At 45.1% G+C, this 16,843-nt stretch overlaps 1 long non-coding RNA gene across 3 annotated transcripts in view; it reads left to right on the top strand.

The window, feature by feature from the left end:
* LOC129472454 (uncharacterized) overlaps positions 1 to 16,843 on the top strand; it is a 214,881-nt gene that overhangs the window by 94,891 nt on the left and 103,147 nt on the right. Inside the window, exon 7 of one of the 3 annotated variants that reach the window (XR_010118827.1) lies at positions 105 to 658. The exons of the other annotated variants lie outside the window; for them this stretch is intronic. This is a non-coding gene — a long non-coding RNA (uncharacterized lncRNA). Of the gene's footprint in view, positions 1 to 104; positions 659 to 16,843 lie in introns of those variants that run through there. 3 annotated transcript variants of the gene reach the window in all.

The following is a 16,843-nucleotide window of genomic DNA, read 5'->3' as shown; positions in this document are numbered from 1 at the left end:
GGTGCCATTTACTGGGTTCATGCAATGAATTAAATGCTTTTGTGTATTATCTCACTTAATTTTCGCAACAAATTAACAGGGTGCACATTATCCTTATTTTGCAGATGTGGAAGCTGGAGATGGCTGAGGTGAAGTAATTTGCACATTGTCCTAATTGGTAGGTAGCAAGACTTTAACTTGAGCCCACATCTGCCTGCCTGCAAAGCCCTTGTTTGCTCCAGAGACGATACCTTGTGTTTTCATGTCTAGTTTGTGAAGGCCTAATATTTCTAAGGTTAAAAATCACGACTCTGAACAAATTAACAAGCAAAAGACAACTTCATTAAAAAGTGGGCAAAGGCTGGGCATGGTGGCTTATGCCTGTAATCCCAGCACTTTGGGAGGCCGAAGCAGGCAGATCATGAGGTCAGGAGATTGAGGCCATCCTGGCCAACATGGTGACACCCTGTCTCTACTAAAAATACAAAAATTAGCTGGGCGTGGTGGCACGTGACTGTAATCCCAGCTACTCAGGAGGCTGAGGCAGGAGAATCACTTGAACCAGGGAGTCGGAGGTTGCAGTGAGCTGAGATTGCACCACTGCACTCCAGTCCGGTGACAGAGTGAGACCCCATCTCAAAAAAAAAAAAAAAAAAAAAAAAAAAAAAAAAAGGGCAAAGCAGGGGAATCAAGCAAGAGAAAGAAATAAAGGCATCCACATAGGAAGAGGGGAAGTCAATCTATCCCTATTTGCAAACCACAGGATACTATATCTAGAAAACCTCATAGTCTCAGCCCAAAAGCTTCTTAAGCTGATAAACAGCTTCAGCAAAGTCTCAGGATACAAAATCAATGTGCAAAAATCACTAGCATTCCTATACATCAAAAATAGTAAAGCCAGATCAGGAATGTAGTCCCATTCCCAACTGCCACAAAAAGAATAAAATACCTAGGAATATAGCTAACCAGGGAGGTGAAAGATCTCTACAAGGAGAACTATAAACCACTGCTCAAAGAAATCAGAGATGACACAGACAAATGGAAAAACATTCCATGCTCATGGATAGGAAGAATCAATATCATGAAAATGGCCATACTGCCCAAAGCAATTTATAGATTCAATGCTATTTCTATTAAACTGCCACTGATCTTCTTCACAACTAGAGAAAACCATTTTTAAAATTCATATGGAACCAAAAAAGAGCTCAAATAGCCAAAGCAATCCTAAGCAAAAAGAACAAAGCTGGAGGCATCATGCTACCTGACTTCAAACTGTACTTCATGGCTGCAGTAACCAAAACAGCATGGTACTGGTACAAAAACAGACACATAGATCAGCGGAACAGAATAAAGAACCCGGAAATAAGACCACACACCTACAACTATCTGATTTTCTACAAAGTTGACAAAAACAAACAATGGGGAATGGATTCCTTATTCAATAAATTGTGCTGGGATAACTGGCTAGCCATATGCATAAGATTGAAACTGGATCCTTTCTTTCTACCATAAACAAAAACTAACTCAAGCTGGATTAAAGACTTCAATGTAAAACTCAAAACTATAAAAACCCTGGAAGACAACCTAGGCCATACCATTTAGGACATAGGCACAGGCAAAGATTTCATGACAAAGATGCCAAAAGCGATTGCAACAAAAGCAAAAATTGACAAACGAGATCTAATTAAACTAAAGAGCTTCTGCACAGCAAGAGAAACTATCAACAGAGTGAACAGACAACCTCCAGAATAGGAGAAAATTTTTTGCAAACTATGCATATGTCAAAGGTCTAATATCCAGCATCTATAGGGAACTGAAACAGATTTATAAGAAAAAACAAGCAGCCTCATTAAAAAGTGGGCAAAGGGCATGAACAAGTACTTTTCAAAAGAAGATGTGCATGTGGCCCACAATGATATGAAAAGAAGCTCAGCATTACTGAGACTGGAGAAATGCAAATCAGAACTACAATAAGATACCATCTCCCACCAGTCAGAATGGCTATCATTAAAAAGTCAAAAAATAACAGATGCTAACAAGGTTGTGGAGTAAAAGGTATGTTTCTATGCTTGTCAGTGGGAGTGTAGGTTAGTTCAACCATTGTGGAAGACAGTGTAGCAATTCCTCAAAGACCTAAAGACAGAAATACCATTTGGCCCAGCAATCCCATTACTGGGTATATACCGAAAGGAATATAAATTATTATGTTATAAAGATACACACATGCCTACATTCATGAAGCACTATTCCAAATAGCAAAGACGTGGAATCAACCCAAATGCCCATCAATGATAGAATGGATAAAGAAAATGTGGTACATATACACCATGGAATACTATGCGGCCATAAAACAGAATGAGATCATGTCCTTTGCAGGGACATATCAGATGGAGCTGGAGGCCATTATCCTTAGCAAACTTACGCAGGAACAGAAAACCAAACACCGTATGTTCTCACTTATAAGTGGGAGCTAAATGATGAGAACACATGAAGGCATGGAGAGGGGAACAACACATACGGGGGCCTTTCGGAGGATGGAGGGTGGGAGGAGGGAGAGAATCAGGAAAAATGACTAATGGCTACCAGGCTTAATGCCTGGGTGAAGAAATAATCTGTACACCAAACCCCTGTGACATACAACTTGTTTATAGAACAAACCTGCACGTGTACCCCTGAGAGTAAAATAAAAGTTAAAAAAAAAATGACTGATGCAAATATAAAACAAACATATGTCAAAGAGCTTATTTAGCTCATCAGTTAACGATGGAGGCAGTAAAATGTGAAAACCAGTCCAAGGAGCATTTGAGGAGCGAGGTATTTATATGTAATTTAATAAAGAAATGTTAGGACAGGTTTGCTGGGTTAGATACAAAACTAGTTAATGTCCTTCAGGGCCATAAACTATAACCTTTGTGTAACTAATTGTCTTTAGTCAAATAACCTCATCCTGGTGAGAGAGTCATTCTGTCCCTATAAGATGGAGTTAGATTTCTTTTTGTCCATATTTTGTGATGTGATGTGTAGTTGGACTCTAGCAGGGGTCCTTGTTTCCCTCATGTCAGAGTTTGGAGACACCATGTTGTACTTGGCCCTTGCCCTCATGTGGACAACTAAATGCACCCCCCCAGAGATGTTGGGGGCATGGTGGTAAGAAACAAGTGTTGTAAAAACCTCAGCGCGTGGTGGTGTTTGTTCACTCCCTGAAATCCTTTTGGAAAAAAGGGAATAAATAAGTGAGTGAATGAAAGATCCACACATTTTCTTCAATAAATGATGACTGCTTTTATTATGAGACTGCTTGACCCACTTGCCTGGCAGGTCAGCTGCTCTACATCCAGAGTTGGGTTGGAAAATCTGTTTCACTTTTTCTCAAAAATAAAATATAAAATATATTAAACAGTATAATGAACATTATAGCGTTCCTGATATACTGACTTGTTCCCATCCTCAGGGACACCTGCTTTGGGAAGTCAAAGTTAGATAGACGAGAAAATGAAACAAAGTGAAAATGTGCAAGTTTCGGCATCACAGTACAATAACCATGCCATGCCCACCCTACCTGCTACTTCGCAAGTGCTATTATTTTCCAAGGTGCTGCTCCTCTCCAGCCACCCTTCCGTCTGGCCACCACCCTTTTCTAACCTGTCTTGTTCTCATGCTCTAGTGTACATGCGCTGAATCCAGTGACTCCTCTTGTGTTGTCGTGCATATGTGGCTCTCACTCCTTAAGGGCACAGCCCTTAGTTTTGTTCTCATTTTCATAACATTGACCACAGTGCTGGGTGCCTAGGCAGTGGAGGGCTGGAAAGAGCATGCACTTTGGACTAGGGTTAGCTGGGGGTGAGATTCCAGCTCTAGCACTTACTGGCAGTGTGACCTTGAGCAGATCACCTTATCACTCAGTATCCAGGGGTCTTTATTGGCAAAGTGGGCATGATAACGTGAAAGTGCCTGGCACAGTAGATGCTTGATAGAATTTGGCTGTTGTTATTTTTTAGCAGTAGAAGCAAGGGACTCACATTCTTGCTTTAAAAAGATATGAAGTCAGGTGGTGGGGCACGCCTGTAATTCCAGCACTCTGGGAGGCCGAGGTGAGCAGATCACCAGAGGTCAGGAGTTTGCGACCAGTCTGGCCAACATGGTGAAATGCTGTTTCTATTACAAATACAAAATTTAGCCAGGCGTGCTGGTGGGTGCCTATAGTCCCAGCTACTCAGGAGGCTGAGGCAAGAGAATTGCCTGAACCCAGCAGGTGAAGGCTGCCGTGAGCCGAGATCATGCCACTGCACTCCAGCCTGTGAGGCAGAGTGAAACTCCATTTCAAAAAAAAAAAAAATGAAGTCAGCTTAGAGGAAAATGGCTCTGAGGTCCCCTGGACAGATGGACGCCTCCCCACTCCAGTGTGAAGGTCTGTGTTGAGAACATTTGCTTCAAACTAGAGTACATGTCTCATGGCAGAGTTGTTGAGCTGGTAGAGTTTACTTTTGCTCTATTTTTGGAGTGGTGGAGGGTTCTATCTAAATTTAATTAGAATGGAATTAGCCAAGCCTATGCTTAAAGCAAACTCTGTGAAGCCTAGGCCAGCTTCCTTGCTCATCCTGATACCGTGCTAATGCCTCAATAACACTGCTATAGAAGCTGTCATCGCATGAGCAGACCACACTCCATCCGGAAGATTTCTCTGGAAACCAGGTTTGTCCTCTGTAGGTTCATTGATTAAAGCATGAAGCCATGTTTTTAAATAATGTAAGATGCTCCCTAAGTTCCCAGAGATGCTCTAGGAAGGGGAAGGAGACACAGCAGCAGCACCCAGCTTTGTGGCTGGAGAAGGTCAAAGCTTGGCCTGGGGCTCAGGCCCCAGCTTGCCCATCAAGGGGAGTCATACATTTATTCAAAAAGCTCAAGTGGGTCATGACCATGGAACATGCATTCCATTTGCTCAGACATGACTGGTCTCCCCCAGAACACCCCATCTCACTGTGCTCAGGTTACGGTTTGCTATTACCTCTCTCCAAGGGTCTGCAAAGAATTCGTGAGAAATCTATAGTTGATCTAGGAATTCGATTGCTGGAGTCTTCAGAAAATAGTTTTTTTCTTTGTTTGTCTCTCAAAAAGATTGCTCCTTAAGAAGAACTTTTTACTTTGAAATAACTGTAGAGTCACAGGGAACTATAAAAAATGTCAGGGGGTGGGTACTGTATTTCTTTTGCACAGCCCCCTCCAATGTTAATGGATGGCTTTTGAAGGAAGAATGCGTCTTGCATACAGTACAATATGAAACCTGAGATTAACGTTGGTGCAACCCACAGACCTTACTTGGATTTCGCCAGTTTTACAAGCACTTGTTTGTGTGTGTGTGTGTGTGTGTGTGTGCACATGTACATATAGTTCTAGGCAATTTTATCACATGTGTAGGTAACTACCACCACATGTTTCACAGAAACTTCCAAACTGTTTTCTAGAGTGACTGTACCATTTTACATTCCCAATATCAGTGTATGATTCTCAGCATACTCACCAGAATTTTGGTTTTATCATTTAAAACATTTTAATCATTCTGATATGCATATAGCCATATCTTAGTGTGGCTTAAGTGTGCATTTCCTGATTACTAATGATATTCAACATCTTTTCATGTGTTTTTTTGACATCTGTATATGCTCAGCAGTGAACTCTCTGTTCATGTCTTTTGTTATTTTCTAATTGGTTTGTTTTCTTTATTGTTGAGTTTGCTTTCTATGTATTCTAAAGGCAAGTCCTTTGTTGGATATGTGGTCTGCAAATAATTTTACAAAAAAAAGTCTTTCATATGATCTTTTGAGGAGTAGACGTTTTTAATTTTGATGAGTTTGATTTATTGTCTTCTTTTGTGGATTGGGCTTTTGGTGTCAATTCTAAGAATGCCTCCCCTAGCCCTGGGTCCTAGAGATTTTCCCCTGTATTTTTTCACTAGAAGTTTTAGAATTTTTCATTGCACACTTAAGTCTGTTTTGAGTTAATTTTTATAGAAGGTGTGGGACTTAGGTTGAGGTTCATGTTTTGGGTTATGGAGATTCAAATTGCTCCAGCACCATTTATTGAAACGGTGGTCCTTCCTCCCTTAATTTGCTTTTCCACTTTTATAATACATCCATGTGGGTCTATTTGTTTGGGTCTATTTCTGGGTTCTCTGTTTTTTTCCCATTGACCAATGTGTCTATGTCTCTGCCAATACTAACTATACTGTCTTGATTTCTGTGGTTACACAGGAAGCCTTAACACCAAGAAGAGTGATTCCTCCCACTTTCTTATCTTTATTTTTCCCCCTTTCCATATATGCATTTTAGAATGAGATTGTCTATTTGTACAAAAACTCTTGCTAAGCTTTTGTTAGGAATTGTGTTCAGCATGTAGAATAATTTTGGTAGTACTGGCATCTTTCCTACGCTGAGCCTTCTAATCCATGAGCATGCTGTGGCTCAAATTTTTAAGCCTACTTTGATTTCCTTCATCAGCATTTTCTAATTTCCAGTGCACTGATCCTGAATATGTTTTGTTAGATTTATGTCTAGGTATCATTTCATTTTTGATAGTGTCAGATAAACTGTATTACTATTGTCAAGAAATGTATTTAATTCCACAATTCTGCACCCACCCATTCCCCAGTATGTTATTATGAGAGAGAATTGTGTGAGTATACTGATTTTAATTCCATAAACCCCTCAATTTAATGTGAGTAACTCTCCAGGTAAGTTGGCTGTATTCTATCTGGACTTTGGTGTGATTGTGTGTGTGTGTGTGTGTGTGTGTGTGTGTGTGTGTGTATGGTCTGGAAACAATGCAGTTTTGAGCCACTGGTTTGATTGTGTTTTGAGTGACACAATGTAATAAGCATCAGTATATCAATCCACATGTGGCTTCTGCTCACTGATGGAGGAAAGGCAGGGTTGGCCCAAGCTCCCTGGCTTTTCTAATTGGAATGGAGCCCAATGCTCACAGTGGGGCCCTCAAGGTTGTAAACACCTTTCTCTGAGCCACAGGATGAGGAGCCCTCCAGGACCCGGTGTGCACACTCCCAGCCCACAGATGCAGGTTTAGGATGGCTGTAATTTCTGGACCCCACAGTGGTGCCCAGGCTGTCAAGGCCAGGCTGCTGCTGGTGACACCTGAGTACCCTGAAAAGGGAAGTGGAAGGAGGCTTCTACCTTCACGAAGGGAGCAACAGAAGCCTGGGACGGGGAGAGACCCATGAGACATCAGAGAAGCCACCCCCGCCCTGGGAGAGAGGGTGGTTGAGTCTGGCCACCACCGAGCCACAGAGAGCTGGAGGAAGAAGGCAGGTCCCTTGCATGCTGTGTGCACACAGGATGTTAGGACCAGGCTGTGGATGTGCCCAGGAGCCAGGCCTGGACACAAGGGCCCAGAGCTGGAGATAGTGTGGGGACCCCGACAGAACAGCCTGTCAGCCACTGTTCCTGAGAAGGAGGAAGTAGAGATGGAATCTACCCACCTGGCCTTGTTTGTGCCTAATAATAATAACAACAGGCTGTGTGGGCCCCTCCATGCCGGGGCGTGCTAGGTGCTGAGCCTCGCTGTCTGATTGGTCTCAGGAGGCGTCATTCCTGTCAACTTAGTTTTGCAGGTGAGGAGGATGGTGGGATTCGCCCCAGATCTCACAGGCAGCAGGTGGAAGCCACCTAACCTGGGCCAGTAACCAAATCCGTAACCACACAGGCAAACTGTGGTGCCCCTCATTACTGGGGTGGGGATGCTGTCCCTCCAGTCTTTGTTCTGCCGGCTTCATCAAGGGCCTCACTGAGCAGGCCCCAGGATCCAGATGGGATCAGGCCGGTGGAAGCCACCCCGTCCTCAACCTCTGTCAGTGTTTCCCAGAGAGCACAGAGCTGTAAACGGGACAGCCCTTCCCAGCGCTGCCTGTGTGTTGACTGTATGCAGGATCTCTCCTGGCAGGCATGCATGAGCACCAGGACAGAGAGAAGGCAGCCTGTGTGCCGGGCTTCCTCTCAGTTATCGAAAAAAGGGGCTGGATCACTGGAGGGCAAGCACTCAAGGAGGGGGACTGGCTGAGGTCTGCGAGGCTCTCAGGCGAGACCTGGCCATCAGGACACACATCCCCATGGAGGAGGGTGTATCGCGCCCGGGAGCTCCGAGGGCACAGGTGGTGCTGGGGCACTTTCAGCCACTGATGAGTGGACAAAGGCACAGGCAAAAGGAAAAATGGCCCCCTAGGGCCGCAGCCCTACTGATTCCACTTTGAGCTTCAGCCACTGAAGTTTTGAAAAATCAAGAAGTGATGATGTCTTTGGGGTCAGATATTCTTTGATCAACCTTGAATAAGTTACTTAAAATCTCAGTGTCTCAATTTTCTCAGCTACTGTTCATAAGACAGCTGTGGGGACAGGACAGGCTGTGGGAGGGGACACTCAGGACTGGGAAGGACAGCCGTGTGCACAGGGCTGCCACCCCAACCTCCTCTTCGCTCGGCGGCTCAGCCTTGCTGCCCTCTTCCTAGCTTGCTATCCCCTGTGCTCTCTGTCTCTGTCTCTGTTTCTGTCTCTCTCTATGTCTCTGTATATCTCTCTCTCTGCCTCTGTTTCTCTGTCTGTCACTGTCTGTTTCTGTCTCTGTCTCTATTTCTCTCTCTCTCTCTGTGCCTCTGTCTAACCTGACCATGCCACCTAATTCAACACGAGCCCTTCAGCTAAAGTTTTTCTCACCAACTGCTGATAGCTTCTTTGCCTCTCAGTTCAAACATTTGAGACAGAGAAAGTGGCTGGCTGCTGACAAGCCACTGGATCTCTTGATGTGGGCCAGGTCTCTCCCTCTGGTCCAGTCTCGCTGTGGAGAGGGGTCCCATTGTGGGCGGAGCCAGCAAAATGATGGACAATCTGACCTGGTAGATGGTGTAGCTATCAGGAGTTACTGGACATATGCCAGCTTCTTCATTCCCCAGGAACAGTGCTCCCCTCCTCCTCAGAGCCAGGACCATTCAGGGGGTCTTCAGGAAGGCACAGGGGCCTGCACTCAAGGGTGAGTTCACCGGAGTGCTTTGGCAAGTTCAGGCCTTGGGCCACTAGCACTTTGCTGTGGAATCAGAGAAGACTCCGTTCCCTTTCTTCTGCTGTTGTGCTGTCTGCTGGGTGCCGTCCCAACAGGATTTATGCTTTCAGTAATTTGGAAAGAAAAGGGAGGCCCCACTTCCCCTCTGCTATACAGGAGCCAGCTGCTGATCCAGGTTTGCAACTCTGAGGTTCAAGATAAAGACAAAACTAAATGAAACTAAGCAAAGCAAGCAAGCCAACAAAAACCAAACCGCAAATCACTAACTTACCCGTGAGAGGGAAAGGATTCTAATCTGACCTTGGTCTTTTACCCAAAGTCAGGAATGGCTTATCAGAAAATGTAAATTGCAAGATTAAATTCAGTCCCAAAAGGAACCAGGGGAAAAGTAACCCAGCTGTGTGTCTAACAGTGCTGAGAGGTAGTGATTCAGACGCTGCGGCCAGCAGGGCAGGAGCACAGCCTGTGACAGGGGTGTCTCCCCTGCTGGCAGCACAGGGGTGAGCCTTGGCTGAGCAAGAGGGGGCCTTGAGAATTTGACATTCCTGAGAAGGACCATTCCTCACACCCCTGCCCTGTCCCCTGTCCTGGTGCCTGAATCTCAGAGGCCATCTGGGGTTTAGGTGAGTCCCTGGGGGTGCAGGCTGTGGGGGCCTGGGCTGTGGTCAGAATGGAGGCCTCCCCTGCAGCATGGAAAGCCAAATGGGGGCCTCTGAGAGGGGTTGGGAGAGGCGCTTCCCCGTCTGAGAGTCCAGCAGGCTGGTTCCTGAGTCCCCAAAAACCCTGCAGAGTGTGTGTTTCTGGGCCAAAGACCACCCCAAAGTCTCATTCATGGCTGAAGGAGAACCTGGGGTCCTTCCTTTTGGCAGAGGCTGTGTGGCCAGGGAGCTTCCCATTTATTTGGGTCATGAAGTATTCAGTCACCCTAATAAAATGCAAATTCCCCTGACAGGAGGGCACCCTAAGCTACTTGGCCTCATGGGGGTGAGACCGGACAGAAGGTGTGGAGGCAGCAGTGAGGTGGGCAGGAAAGGCCAAGGGCAGAGGGCAGTGTGTGCCAGAGACCAGTCTCATGAATGCCCATGTGCTGGGCAGGCACTCAGGTGAACCTCACACGGCTGTATCAGCCCTGTTGTCTGGGACCCAGGAGACTGGGGATCCTGAATGAGGGTGGCCAGTCCCGGAGGCTCCTCTGAACAGGAAGGTCCCAGAGAGATGGCAGCAGAGCCAGATGCATCCCAAAGTCAACTCCAGCATGGGACCAGACTGCAGCGGGCTCTGGGATGCGTGGCTGAGCCTTTCCAGGGATGCGTGGCTGAGCCTTCCCAGGTTGACACTCCTGTGAGGCCACAATGCTTTGTGAACATGGTGTGAAAACATGGACTCAGGCCATCGTCCACTTCAGATCTGGAGAGACTAAGGACACCGCATGGGCTAGTGGCAGAGCCAAGGCCTAGTCTCCCCTCATCCGTCCTCCACCATCTCGAAGTGGAGCTCAATTCCATCTGTTGTGTGCAGCCCAGCAACAGAACAAATGTGCATATTGGACACAGGTGGACCCAACTTTGAGTGCTAGCTGCGCCACTTGCTCACTCTGTGCCTTCACTGAGAATTCGATTTGTCACTCAATGGTGGGGTCAGGAAAGGCCGCCCTGTGGCTGCTGTTTCTTAAATGCATCGTGCTGTTCCTAGGTCTTCAGAGGTAGCTGCTCCCTGTCCTTCAGCTCAGGGGGCCTCCTCCAGGAAGCTGCCCTGAAATATCTTCCTTTAGGCTTGGCTGGGGGCTCCTTCCACAGCCACAGGGCCCTGGCCTTCTGTGGTCCCAGCCCTGGTTTTCCTCTGTGAGTATCTGCCTCTGCAGATGAGGATGGAGGGCCAGGCCCTAGTGCCTTGGCCACCAGGGGGTTCAGGAAGGGCCTCTTCCCTTTCTCAGGGATGGCGGTGGTAAGTAGAATGAGTCCAGGCTCTGCAGTGAGCCAGACCCCCACCCTCACCCCTGAAGCTGGATCCCACTGGCTTTGTGATCTGAGGTTCAATTTCCTGCTCCACCACTGAGGAGTGAGTGGCAACAGATACTCACAGGGTCCCTGTGCTCAGCAGCACCCCTGCACACATCCTAGGTCCTGACCCAGGCACACGGGTGCTGTAGAAAGACAGGAGGATCAGGGTCAGACCCCCATGGGCCAAATGCCAGCCTGCTTGCTAATTATATGCCTGATTGTGCATCTAATCATGTAATTATTGCTTAATTATGCATCTAATTATGTAATTATGTACCTAGAATGTAATTATGTGCCTAATTATGTAATTATGTGCAAAATATTGTTAATTTTGGGCCACTCAATTCATCTCAGGGAGCCTCAGTTTCCCCATCTGTAAAGTGGGTCTGGTGCTGACAGAATGGTCGAGAGTGTTACAGCAGGTGTTGGCAATACGCTCCTGCACTCAATGGGTCCCTAGCTCTGCCTCTCAAGCCTTGGGTCACTGAGTTTTCTTCTCCCTCCAGCTCCATTCCAAGGCTGAATGTCCCCACCCACACGTGCTGACGAAGCCCGTCTTGACTGTGCATTTGCTCAGAAATGCAGCCCCGCAGTGGGGGCTGGCCCATTGCTGCCAGCCAGGCTGTGGGGCCCCCTGCAGAGCACACACTTGCACAGAATAGCCAGGCCGATGAAGGGCTGTGGGCGAGTGTGATGGATCAAGATGGGAACAAGACTCTGGAGCCACAGCGGCACAGATGGGCAGACAAGGCTCCCAGACTGCCGTGGCATGGCCTGGCTTCTCCACTGATTCTTGTTCTTCCCTGACCGCTTAGCCTTGGCCTGTTCTTCTCAACTCTTAGATGAAAATTACTAAGATGCCTGCTCCTTGGACTGCCTTTACTTCCTGACAGCAGACCCCAGTTCCTTGAACTCTTCCAAAGTCACCAAGTTCCGCTCAAATCCTACAGCCAGCCCCTCTGGACTCACTCCCTTGTATCACCGTCCGCCGGGGCTTGCCGTGGCTGCAGCAAGCAATGCACCCTGCCCTGCTGTGCTTTTGGTGGACGTGCAGTGTAGAGGGCCACATATGACACTGGAAATCGGAAGTGCAGCAAACTTGTAATGACCTTTACCTGCTACAGAGCATGATTTGCAAACAAGCAAATCCAGAGCAACAACGTTAATCATGTTTTTATTCACTCTCTACTCAGCAGCAGTAAAAAATTCTACTGCGGGATTCACCACACCCATGGAGACATTCCCAGCAGCCTACATCTGGCCTTCAATTACCCTTTATTATTTATTTCATCCCCAAAATATTTTGACTCCTGTGCCTGTCATCCTAGAGCAGAGGGAGGCATTAGCCAATAAACAGAGACATACACAAATTTATCAACAGATGGATTACAAAGGAATACAATTACATGCAAAATGCCTTTGCTTTTAAAAAGCATTCACACATAAATTAGTCTGTCAGGAAATGTATGCAGCTAATTGCAGGAAAAATTGGGTCCTACAATAATATCATCTACATATAGTCACTTCTTGCAAAGCAGGAGTGATTGGGCACATTATTAATTGAACAGAAGTCAAACTGTATTCATTAAATTGCTTCTTTTGTGGGAAAAAGCCTATTAGAATTCATTTTATAACATACTCCTTTTTACAACTTAATAAGTATTTAACTCTTATTTGCAGGCCAACTAAAGTCATAATTTTGCCATTTTTGGAATAAAATTGAAACGAAAAATAAACTACAATAAGCATAGATGGTTAGGCAGAGCAGAGCCAAGGACAACCTGGGGCTCAGGTTTCTTTGTGGCCAGTCAGAGAGGCCTGACCCGGGCTGGGGCAGCTGCCCAGTGGCCACAGTGAGCTACAGGCAGCTGAGCCCTAACGCAGCCCCAGAATAGGGAGCTGACCCCATTAGAACAATTGGGTGAGATGTGCGCAGATCAACAAGCCACGCTCCATTTCTGGGCTGTGAATTAGCACCACTTGTGCAGATCTGACTGGTCTCTGTGCTGTGGACTCCCTGAAGCCTAGGGCGAGTCTTCTCCTTCTGTATTGGACACACAGTCAGAGCTATTTTCGTGCGTATTTCATACGTGTTCACTGGCAGGATCTGTCCATAAAGAGCTTTAATGCAGGGTGTGGCGTCAAGTGTAGGCTACTTCATGCTTTGGTCAGAGGCACAGTGTGTCTGGGATGGTCTCATGAAAGGCAAAGCTGTGGCCAATAAGGAATCCACGGGTTAGTGTTTTATGTTTTCTAAACACTTTATGTCTTTGCACTTTGACCCTCTGTGGACAAAAAAACCTATTTTTGAGGGTATTTTTCCCAGAGGGTGGCTGACATTTGTTTGCTCAGAAGCCTTCTCCAGCCCTGGGGAATGATGGGCAGAGCCTCTGGTTGTCTGACCTTGGTGCTGTTCAGTGGGCAGGGAGCACCTTTCCATTCATCTCTATATCTCTAGGGCTCAGGTTGTGACAAATGTAGGGTGGGAGACAGCATTCCTAGGAGAAGGTGTCACGCGAACAATGGTGTAGAAATAGGAACAGCTGAGCAGAGTGAGGATACAAACATGCCAGGGGTCTGCAGTGTAAAGTGTAAGGTTTGGGGGCGAGGATGGGAGCTCTGCAAGAAAGAAGGCTAGAGGGCTCAAACCTGGAGCACTTTAAGAATTAGGGAGCTGAATATGCTAGACCTGGCAGGAGACTGGAGGCCAGATGGATATGCTGTGGAGATGGCAGGCAAGGGAGCACACGAGGCAAGATGACCCCTTGCCTCTGGGAGCCGGTGAGGGTCTGTTGGGGTGGGCTCTATGTGCACTCCCATCCAGGCAAGGCTTGGGTCTGGTCCTGTGTCTGCAGTTCCTTCACTGTGACAGCCATGCCTTGGGCAAATCCTTCCCTCTGTGAACTGGAAATTGTGTTGATGAGTTCTTGCCCAGCAGTGTTTAAAAGTTTATAAAAACGAATTTATAAGATGAATCAAATAACTTGTCAGGTTTTAGGCCAGGGTGTTATTGTTCTCTGAGAATGGCAACCACCTTCTGTGTTTTATGATATCTTAGCCATAAAGCACACCCTGGAAAGTCTTTGAGGAGATTTGCTGAGCTGGCAGAACAGCCTCTCTGTGGATGAAAAGATCAGCTATTATTAAAATGAACCTATTAACCAAGATGCTTTATAAACTCCAGATGATCTCTTTTCTATTATCCTCTAAGAAGATTAACATTTTTAGTGTTTTTTTATGAAGTTTTGGGGAAAGACAAATAACCCAAGGTTAAACAGAAGCACCTCTTCCTGTCCTGTCAATTTCCTTTTATTTTTTTCCAGCCTATAGTCAGAAAAAAGGAGCTCACGAATGCATAAACAGTAACACTTTCCTAGTCTCCCCAATGCTGGAAAATATTTCCTATGGTAGAGTCATTTTTTCATTAAAAAAAAAATTTGAGACCAGGCATGGTGGCTCACGCCTGTAATCCTAGCACTTTGGGAGGCCTAGGCAGGTGGATCACCTGAGGTCAAGAGTTTGAGACCAGCCTGGCCAATATGGTGAAACCTCATCTCTACTAAAAATACAAAAATTAGCCAGGCGTGGTGATGGGTGCCTGTAATCCCAGCTACTTGGGAGGCTGAGGCAGGAGAATCACTTGAACCCAGGAGGTGGAGGTTATAGTGAGCTGAGATTGTGCCATTGCACTCCAGCCTGGGCAATAGAACAAAAACTCTGTCTTAAAAAATAATAATAAAAAAAATTTGATGAGTGACTATTAAGGATCAGGTAAAGGAAATCAGAAATCTGGGGTGGCATGTTCATGGATTGGAAGAAATAATGTTGTTAAAATGTCCATAGTACCCAAAGCAGTCTACAGATCTAATGCAATCCCTATCAAAATCCCAATAACATATTTCACAGAAACAGAAAAAAAAATCCTGAAATTAATATGAAACCATGAAAGACCCCAGATAGCCAAAGGTATCTTGAGCGAAAAGAACAAAGATGGGGGAATCAAACTGACTTCAAAATATATTACAAAGCTGTAGTAATCAAGACAGTATGGTACTGGCATGAAAACAGACACATAGAGCAATGGAACATAATGGAGAACTCAGAAATAAACCTATGAGTTTATAGCCAATTAGTTTTTGACAAAGGCACTAAAAATACACAGTGGGGAAATAGCTTCTTCAATTAAGGGTGTTGAAAAAACTGGATATCCACATGTAGAAGAATGGAATTGGACTCATCTCACACCATATACAGAAATCGACTCAAAATGGAATAAAGGCTTAAAGTTAAGATCCAAAACTCTAAGACTACTAGAAGAAAACATAGGGAAAAGTCTCCAGAACATTGATCTGGACAGTGGTTTTTTTGAGTAGTATCGTTTTTTTTGAGACAGAATTTCACTCTGTCACCCAGGCTGGAGTGCAGTGGTGCAATCTCGGCTCACTGCAACCACTGCCTCCCAGGTTCAAGCAATTCTCTACCTCAGCCTCCTGAGTAGCTAGGATTACAGGTGCCCACCACCATGCCCGAATAATTTTTTGTATTTTTAGTAGAGATGGGGTTTCACCATCTTGGCCAGGCTGATCTTGAACTCCTGACCTCATGATCCACCCACCTTGGCCTCCCAAAGTGCTGAGATTACAGGCATGAGCTACCACGCCTGGCCTTGTGTAGTATCTTAAAAGCACAGGCAACAAAACCAAACATAGACAAATGGGAGATCATGAAACTAAAAAGGTTCTGCACAGCAAGGAAGTAACAGAGTGAAAAGACAACCTACAGAATGGGAGAAAATATTTGCAAACCATACATCTGATAAGGGATTAATATTCAAAATATATTACAACTCAATCACACACACAAAAATCCAGTTAAGAAATGAGCAAAGGACTGGAACAGGTATTTCTGAAAAGAAAACATATGAATGGTTAACAGATATGTGAAAAAATCTCCAGCATCACTAATGCAAAAATGTGTTAAGTTAAATCAATGCAAATTAAAGCCACAGTGAGATATCACCTCACAGCTGTTAGAATGGCTGCTAACCAAAAGATGAAAGATTATAAGTGTTGGCAAGAATGTAGAGAAAAGGGATGTTTCTCATTGCACAGTGTTGCACATTGTTGGTGGGATTGTAGATTAGTATAGTCATTATGGAAAATAGTTTGAAAGTTCCTCAAAAAACTAAAAATAGAATTACTATGTGATCCAGCAATCTCACTTCTGGATATATATTCAAAGGAATTGAAATCAGTATGTTGAAGAGATACCTGCATTCCTATGTTTATTGCAGCCCTATTCACAATAGCCAAGATACAGAATCAACCTAAGTGTCCCTCAACAGATGAATGGATAAAGAAAATGTATAAAGAAATGTATGTGCACAATAGAATACTTTATAGCCTTAGAAAACAAGAAAAATCTATCATTTGCAACAGCATGGATGAACCTGGATAACATTATGCTAAGTGAAATAAGCCAGTCACACAAAGACAAATACTCATATGTGGAATCTAAAGTAGTTTGACTCATTGAAGCAGAGAGTAGAATGGTGATTACCAGGGGGTGGGGTGGAGGAGGATTGGGACGATGTTGGTCAAAGAGTGCAAAGTTTAGTTAGTCAGGAGGAAGAAGCTTTAGTAATCTATTGAATACCATGGTTACTATAGTTAATAATAAGGTATTGTATACTTGAAAATGGCCAAGAAAGTAGACTTTTAAGTTTTCTCACCACAAAAAATCATATGTAGATGAGGTGATGGATATGTTGGTTAGCTTGATTTAATCATCCCACAATGTATACA

This window comes from Symphalangus syndactylus, chromosome 22 (assembly GCF_028878055.3).
Source record: "Symphalangus syndactylus isolate Jambi chromosome 22, NHGRI_mSymSyn1-v2.1_pri, whole genome shotgun sequence".
Taxonomy (NCBI): domain Eukaryota; kingdom Metazoa; phylum Chordata; class Mammalia; order Primates; family Hylobatidae; genus Symphalangus; species Symphalangus syndactylus.
The sequence above is the reverse complement of the archived record's forward strand: the minus strand, read 5'-3'. Positions and strand labels throughout refer to the sequence as shown.